The sequence below is a fragment of the Aethalodelphis obliquidens genome, unplaced genomic scaffold, assembly GCF_003676395.1.
Source record: "Aethalodelphis obliquidens isolate GAN/ISIS:26980383/991018 unplaced genomic scaffold, ASM367639v1 scaffold2, whole genome shotgun sequence".
Lineage (NCBI taxonomy): Eukaryota > Metazoa > Chordata > Mammalia > Artiodactyla > Delphinidae > Aethalodelphis > Aethalodelphis obliquidens.
The window spans coordinates 69,542,288-69,554,972 of NW_020837946.1; the positions used below are offsets into that span (position 1 = coordinate 69,542,288).

General features: G+C 35.2%; 1 protein-coding gene across 14 annotated transcripts in view; it reads right to left on the minus strand.

Moving 5' to 3' along the window:
* SLC4A10 (solute carrier family 4 member 10) overlaps nucleotides 1-12,685 on the minus strand; it is a 309,415-nt gene that overhangs the window by 211,122 nt on the left and 85,608 nt on the right. The gene's annotated exons all lie outside the window — the stretch shown is intronic.

Sequence of the window (12,685 nt, forward strand, 5' to 3'; positions counted from 1 at the left end):
CTAGGCCCGTGAGCCATGGCCGTTGAGCCTGTGCGTCCAGAGCCTGTGCTCCACAACGGGAGAGACCACAACAGTGAGAGGTCAGCGTACCACAAAAAAAAAAAAAAAAAAAAAAAAAAATAAAAAAAAAAAAAATGCTGGAGGGTGTGAAGAAAAGGGAACCCTCTTGCACTGTTGATGGGAATGTAAATTGATACAGTCACTACGGAAAACAGTATGGAGGTTCCTTAAAAAACTAAAAATAGAACTACCATATGACCTAGCAATACCACTACTCAGGCATATACCCTGAGAAAACCATAATTCAAAAAAATACATTTGCCACAATATTCATTGCAGCACTATTTTCAATAGCCAGAACATGGAAACAAACTAAATGTCCATCGACAGATGAATGGATAAAGAAGATGTGGCACATGTATACAATGGAATATTACTCAGCCATAAAAGGGAACGAAATTATTTGTAGTGAGGTGGATGAACCTAGAGTCTGTCATACAGAGTGAAGTAATTCAGAAAGAGGAAAACAAATACCGTATGCTAACGCATATATATGGAATCTAGAAAAATGGTACTGATGAACCTAGTGGTAGGGCAGGAATAAAGATGACAATGTTGAGAACAGACTTGAGGACACAGGGCAGGAAGTGGAGGCTGGGACATAGTGAGAGAGTAGCATTGACATATATACACTACCAAATGTAAAATAGATAGTGGGAAGCTGCTGCATAGCACAGGGAGATCAGCCTGGTGTTTGTGACGCCCTAGAGGGGTGGGATAGGGAGGGGAGGGTGGGAGGGAGGCTCAAGAGGGAGGGGATGTGGGGATATATGTATGCATATAGCTGATTCACTTTGTTGTACAGCAGAAATGAACACAACATTGTAAAGCAATTATACTCCAATAAAGATGCATAAAAAATAGCCAGTATGCACGTTATCTCCATGTATGTTTTTACACTTTTACCACATATGTAAATATCCATGAAAACATGGTGTATTATTTTGCAAGTTTGAAAATACTATGTAAAAGTTGTATCACAATTTAAAAAAAAAGAAATATATTTGATTCATCTCCTCCTCTACTTAGTATCTAAAAGAAACAGCCAAAACTAATTTATAGCTAGTCTTATACTATAAACAGCTCTCATTTATTAAATTCATGCTATCAATAGGCACTAAGATAAGAGGAAGCAGAGTGGTGCCTAAGGAAATCTCTAAAACCAGACCTCCAGAGTTCATATCCAGTTATGGTACTTACTACTTACTTAGCCATGTGACTTTGCGCAAGTTTTTTGTGCCTCATATGCAAAATAGGGATTGTAAATAAAAATAATTATATATGTAAAATTAATTCGTTATTGAATCATATGGTATTTGTCTTTCTGTCTGACTTATTTCACTTAGCATAATGCCCTCAAGTTCCACCCATGTTGTTGCAAATGGCAAGAGTTCATTTCATTCTTTTTTATGGTTGAATAATATTCCACTGCCTATACAATACATACACCACATTTTCTTTATCTGTTCATCTGTCAATGAACACTTAGATTGTTTCCATATCTTGGCTATTGTAAATAACACTGCAATGAACATTAGGATGGAGATATATAGATAGATAGATAGATAGATAGATAGATAGATAGATAGATCTATATATATTTATCTATATAGATATATATCTTTTTGAGTTAGTGCTTTTGTTTTCTTTGGATAAATACCCAGAAGTGTAATTGCTGGATCATTTGGTAGTTCTCTTTTTGAGGAGTCTCAATAGTGGCTGCCCCAATTTACATTCCCACCAACAGCGCATAGGGGTTCCCTTTTCTCCACACCCTCTCAAACACTTGTCATTTCTTGGCTTTTTGATAACAGCCATTCTAACAGGTGTGAGGTGATGTCTCATTGTGGTTTTCATTTGCATTTCCCTGATAATTAATGAGCATCTTTTTATGTACCTGTTGGCTGTCCACATATTTTCTTTGGAAAAAATGTCTATTCAGGTGCTCTGCCCATTTTTTAATAGGATTGTCTTTTTGCTATTGAGTTGTATGAGTTCTTTACATATTTTAGATATTAACCCCTTATCAGATATATGATATGCAAATATTTTCTCCCATTCAGTAGGTTGCCTCTTCATTTTGTTGATGGTTTCCTTTGCTATGAAGCAGCCTTTTAATTTGATGTAGTTCCACTTGTTTATTTTTGCTTTTGTTACCTTTGTTTTTGATATCAAATCCAAAAAAACATTGGCCTCTTTTTTTTTTTTTCTCCGTACGCGGGCCTCTCACTGTTGTGGCCTCTCCCTTTGCGGAGCACAGGCTCCGGACGTTTCTCCTCTCCAGTCTACTGCTAGAGTAGAGGTGGGATATTTGTCTAGTTGACCGAAGTAAAGGAGAAAGATGATCCGGAAATGTGACTGAATTTTAATTCAATACTTTTTACTTTAGTAGCTTGATTCTCTCTTTGAGAGGTATCTGGTGCCTTTCAGGATGCTTCAGTATAAATTGTGTTGGTTCTCAGCTTTTGCCAATGCTAGTTTACAATTCTGTTTTCTCAGTTAGCCAAGTCACTTGACATTTTCCTTCTGCTTTTTTGCTCACAAAATTTTGTCACTGTTTTTTTTCCTCTCCCATTTTCCCCACCCTAATTTAGTTTTGGTATAAAGAAAAGGTTAGAAATACCATTAATTTTCTCTTTAATAGGATTTTGGGAGAGAGGAAATGTAGCTGGGTGTATTCTACCTGGTAGTTATACCTAAAGTCTCCTGATTTTCCTTCATCTTTGCTATATTTTCAGAAAATATCTACCAGGGTAATATTTTCTTCTTGCTATTGTTCTACTGTTAATATTTATTCTGCTATTATTATAGTTCATTGTAACTATTACCACATTTTCTAATCTCCAGTTCACAGCAAACAACCTTCGAATGAGCTTCAGAAACGTTTTTGCTGCTTTAAAACATAATTCAGTATTCTTAAATTTATATAACATAATCCATTCTTTGAGTTAATATTTACTAATAATTTAACATGTGCCAGAATCTGTACTAGCAGTGGGAATACCGAATTATAAGACACACTTGCCTTCTAGAATTTTACGTTCTATGGGAGAAGACATACAAGTAGGTGTTTTTTCAAATGCTATACATGGTAAATGTTATACCAGAAGTAGGCTTAGCATTCTAAGGGATATATAAATGACCACCTAATCCCAGTAACTAATGCTTAAACTGGGTCTTAAAGGAAAAACAGGATTATCAAGGTGAATAAGAAGAGCATTCCAAGCAAATGATGGCATAGCTTGTACAAAAGCATGATGATATCAACGACTTCAAAGAATATAGATTCCCACTCTTTATAATTTAACAGTTTATTTTCTTTAGACATCTCAAATGATTACAACATCCTGGTGAGGAAAGCATTAACACTATTACTTTTGCATTAACATACATTAAAAGCATTAACATACTTTTTTGTATGAGGAAACTGAGATACCTTCAAGCTTTACAGTAAGCCAATAGCAGAGATAGAACTAGAACTAAAATTCTAGTTTTCTGATTGCCAGCTAAATGGTCAATCATCGGATAATTTTAACTCTACATTCTGAAACTGTTAGTCCCTTAGCTGTCTGATTTTTCTCAATGTTGCATACAATTGCAATAATAATAATAAGTAATATTGTAAGGCTTACAACCTGCCAGGTACAGTGCAAGAATTTTACATACTGTTACTCATTAAAAATCTTCAAAACGGTTGAATATTCTGAGACTTAAAGAGGCTAAGAAACTTTCCCAGGAACCCTTAGCTACTAAGAGGCAGAGGCAGGGTTTGAAGGCCGGTCAATACTCTTTTTTATTTTTAATATTTATTTATTTATTTATATTTGGCTGCACTGGGTCTTCATTGCTGCGCAGGGGCTTTCTCTAGTTGGGGCGAGCGGGGGCTACTCTTCTTTGTGGTGCGTGGGCTTCTCATTGTCGTGGCTTCTCTTGTTGCCGAGCACGGGTCCTAGGTGCACGGGCTTCAGTAGTTGTGGCACACAAGCTCAGTAGTGGTGGCTTGCGGGCTCCAGAGCACAGGCTCAGTAGTTGTGGCTCACGGGCTTAGTTGCTCCGCCGCATGTGGGATCTTCCCGGACCAGGGATCGAACCCATGTTCCCTGCACTGGCAAGCGATTCTTAACCACTGTGTCACCAGGGAAGTCCCGGCAAGTCAATACTCTTAATCAATATGCTACACTGCAACGATATTATATTAGTTAAGTATAAAATCTAGAATTCCCTAATTTAACTTTTAAACACTTCAAAGTCTGGTCCAATCCTGCTTATACACCTCAGCTACTATGAATTCCTAATGGTGTCCAAAGTGACCTAGGCCATATGTTTCCATGAACATTTCATACTCATTACCCATTTTGATATTCAACAAAAATTTATTAAGTAGTTACAGTGTGCCAGGAACAATATTAGTGCTGGCTTGAAAAAAGTAAAAGACACTAACTTTGCCTTTAAGCAGTTCACAGTCAAGACAGGAAAATCAATGACTTCAGTACAGCATGTATTGTGCTTCATTTCGGGTAAATACTAGGATCCAGAAGAAGATATAGAAAAAACACCCAATTCACTCTGAAGAGATGAGGAGATGTTTCAAAAGGAGGTAATGCTTAATCTAAATAAATCTTGAGATGTAAGAGAGAGTCAGCCAGGCAAAAACAAGAGAAATGAGGGACCAAAGGCATTATAGGCAAAGAGAACAGCATTTTAAAAGATTTGAGAGAGGCTGTCTCTCTCTAACTAGTAGAATTTAGACTAAGTTTAACTAAAAATGGCTAAGTTTAAATGTCACTTCCTCATTCCTCAAAAAATTAAAAATAGAGCTACCATATGATCTAGCAATACCGCTTCTGGGTAAGTATTTGAAGGAAATAAAATAACTATCTCAAAGAGATGTCTGCACTCCCATGTTCATTGCCATATTATTGACGATATCCAAAATAAGGGAACAACCTAAGTGTACTTCAATAGATGAATGAATAAAATAAATGTAGTGGAATATTATTTAGCCATGAGAAAGAAGGAAATCCTGCCATCTGCAACAACATGGATGGACCTTGAGGACATTATGCTAAGTGAAATAAGTCACACAGGGAAAGATAAATATTGTATGTTCTCAATTATATGAACTCTGAAAATTATCATGAAGGTAATGGGGAGCCTTAGCATGAGTTTAAGGAGGCAAATGCCTGTTCTTGATTTCCATTTTAGAAAGAATACTCTGGTAGCTGAGGAGTGAATAGGTTGCTTTGGAGATGAGCAATGGGAAGAAAAAAGAAATACCAATTAAGAAATGACTACAGTAGTCCAGGTGAGAAATGAACGCGAACTTACACTGAGATCAAGACAATGGGGAATGGAAAGAAAAGGTAAATTTTGGACTACTTGGAAGAAAGAGTCTGCATAACTTAGTGAGTAATTGGACCTATGGTTGGATTAAAAAGTTGAAAATTATTACTAGGTCATCATGCTAGGAAAGACAAAGAGGTTTGGAAGATAAAATAATGTTTTGCTTGGGGCATACCAAGTTTGAGATATTGATGAGACAAATGAGCAGAGATGCAGCCTGGAACACTAGATAGAGGTTAAGATGTAGATTTGCAATTCACCACCATGTAAAGCAGCATTTCTCAATTTTGGCAGCCCATCAGATTCACTTGGAAAGCTTTTTGTAAATATAGAAGCCTGGGCTAAAAATCCATAGGCTTTTTTTAGTACTTCTGAAATAAGCCTGGGGCATCAATGTTTTTAAAAATTTGATTTTGATGCATAATTACAATTAAGAATCACGGATGGGTAATTTAAGTCATGAGCATAGATTAGATTTATGGTTTTCAAACAGCACATTGCACCAATTAGGGGAGATTTAGAAGCAATTATCAGAAAGATTGTGACAATAATAACAACAACTATTATTTATTACCTATGGTAGAAACTGTGCTAAAGACTTTATACATGTTATTTGTAGTGGAAGAGAAATCAAAAAGAATGTGTCAGATGAAAGTCAACACGCCTCTTACATGAAGTCTTCCACAGCACGTTCAGTTTATCTTGATGTCTCTCATCTCAATCTGGTATTCAGAATATACTAACTTATACAAGGCTATCTAGTATCTAATTTGAATGTATATAACCTTAAGCAGTATAACACAGTGGTTAAGAGCAAAGAGCTGTACAGCTAGACCTCCTGGTTTAAACCCCATATCATCCTATCCTTTGCTGGCAATTTTGATCTTAGGCAAGTTGTTTAGTTTCTTTTTAGCATACTGTATATGATTAAAGTATAATGTGTGTGTATGTATACATACATACGTACTACATATGTATGTGTTTGTGTGTGTATGTATTTTATATTTATATACATATACAGGTGATACTTTACATATACTATAACATAAATTCCTTGAAGGGGTGGATTTGTTTTATATCTTGTTTATCTTTTGTAGCTTTCTCCTCAAATTTACCTAGTCCAGTGGGGAGTAATTATAATAACTAATATTTGTTAAGATAGTCACTGTTTGAAGCAATTTACTTACATTAATTCATTAATTCAATTGATTTTCATTACAAGCCTAGAGATTACCATATTAGTACCCTCATTTTACAGATGACTATATTGAGAAAGAGAGGTGAGGTAATACTACTGAAATAAATACTGTCTGTAAGTGGAGGATATGGGGTCTAAGGAAGCAAATCCAGCTCTATTAACTTGAGCTCTTAACTACTGTGCTCTACTGCCTCCCTCCATACTACACAATAGACTCAGTAAATTATTATGAGTTTGAATAAAATTTGAAAGAAAGGAATGGCTAGAAATAGATGGTATCCATTTATATGCAGCACATTTTGCAATGTACTTCATTGAAACTAGGTTCTGTTGCCTTTTATAAAGAGAAGTTTGATAAAAGAATATTCAATTACCTTTTTAACTTACTTATATTCCTGTATTATCATTTTTAAAAAAGGATTGGGATAAGGAAAGGATCATTTCAGTAAATGTCTTTTATCTGTTTTCTAAGGTAAAAAGTGTTTAAAAGTTTTAAAGCAACCCAAAGCCCAATGTTCTCCAAAGTTTCTCCCAGAAATGGATGTATGATTTTAAAGTAAGTGTTGAAAACTTATTGGGCCCCTACCATATGTATGGTTATTTCCCAGGCAATGTGAAGTCACAGGATTAATAAAAACAACTTCACAAGAACTTCTAGAAAAATGGGTTTTTCAAATAATGCAGACTTCTACAGAAAGAAACAGTACTCTCAATTATATGGATCTGCTATTGCTCTAAATAAAGGGCCAGAAGAGCAATTCTGTCTGGTTTCATTTTTACTCACACTTGTGGAATTCCATTAGTTTATTTCTGACACACTTTATATGGATGATGTACTAAATGAGAGGATTCAGTTCCAATTTTTTCACAATTTCCATGCACAATTTCCATCCTCCTGATAACAAAAGTCACGTCCCAGATGTCACACCTAAAGGAAATCTGCTGTTGGATGTTACCGAGCTTTTTTACTAACCTCACACAATACTGACTAAATTCTGGTGTGTGGAGTGGAAGATTTAAAGGTGATATTAAAGGTATTAGCAATGACAGTTCACTTTATCATTGCTATATTAACAAAGAGCAAAGCTTAAATATCCCTTTAACTTCCATGGTTATAAATAGCAATTTCTCCTTCCAATTTTTCCTAAGACAAAGTCCTTATTATCCAAATATTCACCATAGTGACATGCATATTCATTGTATTAAAATGATCCCTCTGGATTGTCCTTGGTCTAGGAAATGTCAAAAATAAAGCCAAAGCTAAATCTGATTACCTACCAATAAAATAGAGTTTACATCAGGGACAAGCAGGAGGTCTCTTAGGATCTGAAATGTAGGACTTTTGAGTGGTTGTGGATACACTGAGAAATGCTCTCACGTGCAACTTTGATAGAGAATTTTATTAAAATCCTTCATTTTGCTTCTACCCCCTACCTTGTCTACTAACTACTAAATCTACTCAGGAATTTAATTTTCATTTTCAAAGTCTCAAGAGAGTTAGAGCTCTGAAAATGACTGCAAAATATAGGTACTGTTCTTTTGTTTTTTATTTTATTTTCTCCCAAGAATAAGTAGTTCAGCACAGAAATGTTCTCAGTTTACTAATCATAATCTAACACTCAAGATTCTGCATTATCTGGTCCCAACAAATCTTTCCTGTGATAGTTTGAATTACCCCAACAGGTTATAAGCCAAAATGAACTATTCTGTACTACTCAAACATACTATTTGCTTTCTGTCTCCCAACTTTTACTCATGTTGTTTCCTCTGCCCAAAATGGCCTTTTCCCTATCTTGGCCACTTTTCAAGGTCTAACTCAGATGCTACCTTACCATTCTTCCCCAACTCCCCATCTAGCTTCTCTTCTTCTCTCCCCGCTCAGCTTGAAATATTCTGCCCACTGAACTCAGAGCAGAATAATTTATGCTTCATTCATATCTCTTTTGAATCTCTGTGGCACTCACTGCTTTCCACATTCCGTTATAGTTACTTGTATTTAGTGCTTACAATTCTCTACCTATGAATTCCTGAAGGCAGGGACCCATTGGTCTTTATATCCTTGCCCAGTACTGTGCTTACTGGAACACTGTAGGGTTTTGTATGTTTGGGTTTTTGTTTGTTTTAACAAATTGCATTGTGCTGAGATTTGATTGACTGTGTGCCAATTTGGGGAAGTAGCCGCACATTGAGAAAATTGCTCAAGAGAAGAGAACTAAAATGCAAAAATGTCACAAAATGTAACACTTAAGATTATTTAAGATTTAGATTTAGATTTCATCCAAATATCAAATTACACACGTACTTAGGAGCTTGGCAATTTTTAAGCAAATTAATGTTTTTACGTTAAATAACACCAGCACTTCAAAATAGTATACTCTATTAAATAGGAACTTGAATTGTCTTATTCATATATAGCATTGTATTTATAGCATATTTCATTTTAGTCTTTCATCTAGAATAAAAATTTTCATTAACAAATAAAATTACTAGGGACTTTCCCGGTGGCACAGTGGTTAAGAATCCGCCTGCCAATGCAGGGGACACGGATTTGAGCCCTGGTCCGGGAAGATCCCACATGCCACGGAGCAACTAAGCCCATGCACCACAACTACTGAGCCTGCGCTCTAGAGCCCGCGCTCTGCAACAAGAGAAGCCCGCGCAGTGCAATGAAGAGTAGCCCCTGCTCACGGCAACTAGAAAAAGCCCGCGTGCAGCAATGAAGACCCAACACAGCCATAAATAAATAAATAAATAAATAAATAAATAAATAAATAAATAAATAATAATTTTTTAAATTACTAAAACAAGCTGAGTATAATTTTCAGTGAAGTTTCTGTCAAAGACATTTTTTATGATTTAAAAAATAGATCATTAAACCTAAGCTATATAACTTGTTTATTTTATTTAAACCTTGATTTTACTCCTTAATTTTAATCTCCAACTGTTACTAAAGAAGACCTGACATTGCCGTTAAGTTTTCCCAAAGACCCAGTAATTTTCCTCTAATGAAGTAGTTGGTAAAATAGAGGGAAGCAAAGGATCTATACACATAGGATCTTAATAGAAGTTTAAATCAGGCTAGTAAGCAGGTGCAAAAAAACTTTAAACAAAATTTTTCATCAAGTCACAATTCTTATAGTCAGTCAATGTTAGAATTTAGGCAGATGTAGCATGTTTTTCTTGTTTGCATTTTTATAACCATCTTTATTTCAGTGTACCATGTGTTTTTGACTGAATTTCTTACTTGATAAGAAGAGTGAAGAAGAGAGATCAAAATTAGATTCATGACAACCATTACCAATAGCCCATCCTAGCTCTAAGAGTGTACAAAATAATGTCTGCCAATAAATAATGTTGGCAGTAATGTGCTTAGTATATACCAGTGCTCTTAGAGGTACTTTATATACATTAACTTGCTTGATCTTCACAACTCTTTGAGGTAGGCACCATTACTATCCCTATATCACATCTGAGGAAACTGACACCCAGAAAGGTTCAATAACTTGCCCATGATCATACAGCTGGTAAGCGGTGTAGCTAAGATTTGAACCTAGTGAACATGGAAGTCTGGATGCTTAACTAACATACTATACAAACCAGAAGAATTTGTAAATCAATTTTCTATTGCTCTAATCCAAGAAAACAGGCACTACTGAGCAGCATGCGCCAGTCTAGGATTCTAGGGAAACAAGGTTTCTGCATCTGCTCTACCCACCTCCCTGCTACTTTCAGCCAGCACACTGATACGAAAGAGAAGAGAGTAGCGCTTGGATGTCTAACAGCCAGCTGGTTAAGGTCTACTTCCCTACTAGCTCCTCCCAGTCTTCTTCCTCAGAGCCTAAGGTGAATCCTATCCTCCCCAGTTTATTCAAAGTACTCCATAAATGACCTACCTAGCATTAAACACTCCAAGCTTGTTACTCCTTATTTCCAAAGTTTACTCCCTACTAAATCAAAACCCCCTTCCATAATACATAATGACCTACGCCTAGCCTGGAATTATACTGGATTGGTCACATCCCTGTTTTGAGCTGATTCTTGGGGTCCCTGCTTCTGCCTCCTGCCAATGGGTTAGATCTCCCTTCACTCTCAAATTGAAAACTATGGCTTATAAAATGTACAATGTTATTTTATTTATTCACAGTTTATAATGCCCTAATAAAAGAATTAATGTGTTATAAAAGAAGTTAATGCAGTTATCAAAATTACAAAATGCTTGATTATACAGTTCGACCCAATCTTTTATTTCTCTAATATCAAGAGATTTCCGTGAGGATAAAAAGAATTATACCTAACTCATCCTAAGATTCACCAATTTATAAATTAAATTAAAACTGACTGTAGCATACCACTTCTGAAAAGTCAATTCAAACTGTGAACATAGCTCATTATGTACATTTTCTCATAATCTTGAAAGCAGGAAACAACTCTTTCTTTTCTGTATTCTCCTCACACCAAATACAGTATTGTGCAAATGATCATATTTCACAATTACTCAAATTACTCAAATAGTTGTTTACAGACAGCTTACCTTCAGAGACCTCTACAATATATAATGAAACGCATGTATAAAATGGTACAGATAGAGGCAACCATTGCAAAAAGAAGATGACCAATTGTTACTGAGCAGATGTACAATCAATTTCACCATTCAAAAGGTCAAGATCATCTTGCTGCACAGGAAAAAGGTTGACATTACATTAAATGTCTGTGACATTTTAATCAATCTTAACTTTTTAATGTTATATATTTTGACATAGCAACAGGGAGAAATTTTTCTCCACTTTGTAAAAGAAATAACTCTAAGACAGTAATTTTTTTCACCTTACAGAATTATTGAGATATCCTCATTTAAGTGCCACTGAAGAAGGTAACTAAGAATTTTTATGGTTTGGTTCTCTTGAAAGGTCACAAATACAGTGAAAAATCTAGCAGAATGTTGTGAAACCAATACCTAGAGGAATCCCAAAGCAATGCCAAGAAACAGAATGTACTCATAGTGACTAATACATGCAAATACTGGAAATAAATTCTAACAGATTAAACAGGTTTTGTAGCAACTAAAAGGTATATTCAAATCATTCCAAAACTAATCAAGCTTAAGAATATGGCAGTCTTCCCTGCTAATAAGAATCTAAGCTGACTAAGTAGCCTGAATAACATATAAATTATAGCCAATATCAGTAGGTATAATTTTTAGTGTGCTTTTAATTAAAAAGGAGAAACTGACCCCTTAACTGAATCAAATCACTGTTTCAGACTTCCACTTCAGTCTTTTGATAAATATATTCATATTTAATACATCACTTTACCCTGATGAGCCATTAACTTCTAGTCAAGCTATGGAATCACGAAGACAAAACTATCTTTCTGCTGAGAAATGCTGCAACATTTTCTCTCTTTTTGCTCGTTTAATATGGAATGCCTTGTCAAGAATCTGCCAAGTCCCCTAATACTGAGGCAGAAATATTATAACATAAAAAAATACAATAAATTTCCTTCAAAATCTGAATGTCAAACAGAGGCACAGTTTCTTACCCAAGCATGTAATTCTGAGGACATGCTATAACAAACAAAACTAAACGTGATAGGGAAAAATGGTTTAAAATAAATAGCAGAGTTTCAGCATAAAATAGATATATAAATCCAAATTCTTTGCTGTGATGATTTTTTACTCTTTGTAGTTAACATGTTTAATGTAGTCAAGTCTTTTCATTGTGAAAATGAAAGTAAACAAATGTAGAATATCTCTGGGTCAAAAACATTAAACAGGCTTATATGTCACCAGATTTGTGTAAAAAAACAAACCAAAACAAAAAACAGATTTATCATCTACTTTAATCTATAAGCAATACCTTAGAAGATCTCTACATTAAGAGGACAAAGAGCATAATTATTTCAATAGATCTGAGAAATGATTAAAAGTAATGCCTTCTAAAACAGTTTAGATACTGAAATACAAATTTCAGGAAAACAGCTCAGATGCTGATAAACATGATTCTGCTCATCACACTTGGGTTGCTGTGTGGTTGCACAGTACAATGGTAGCAACATCTATTTCTATGCTTAAGTAATCCCAGATAA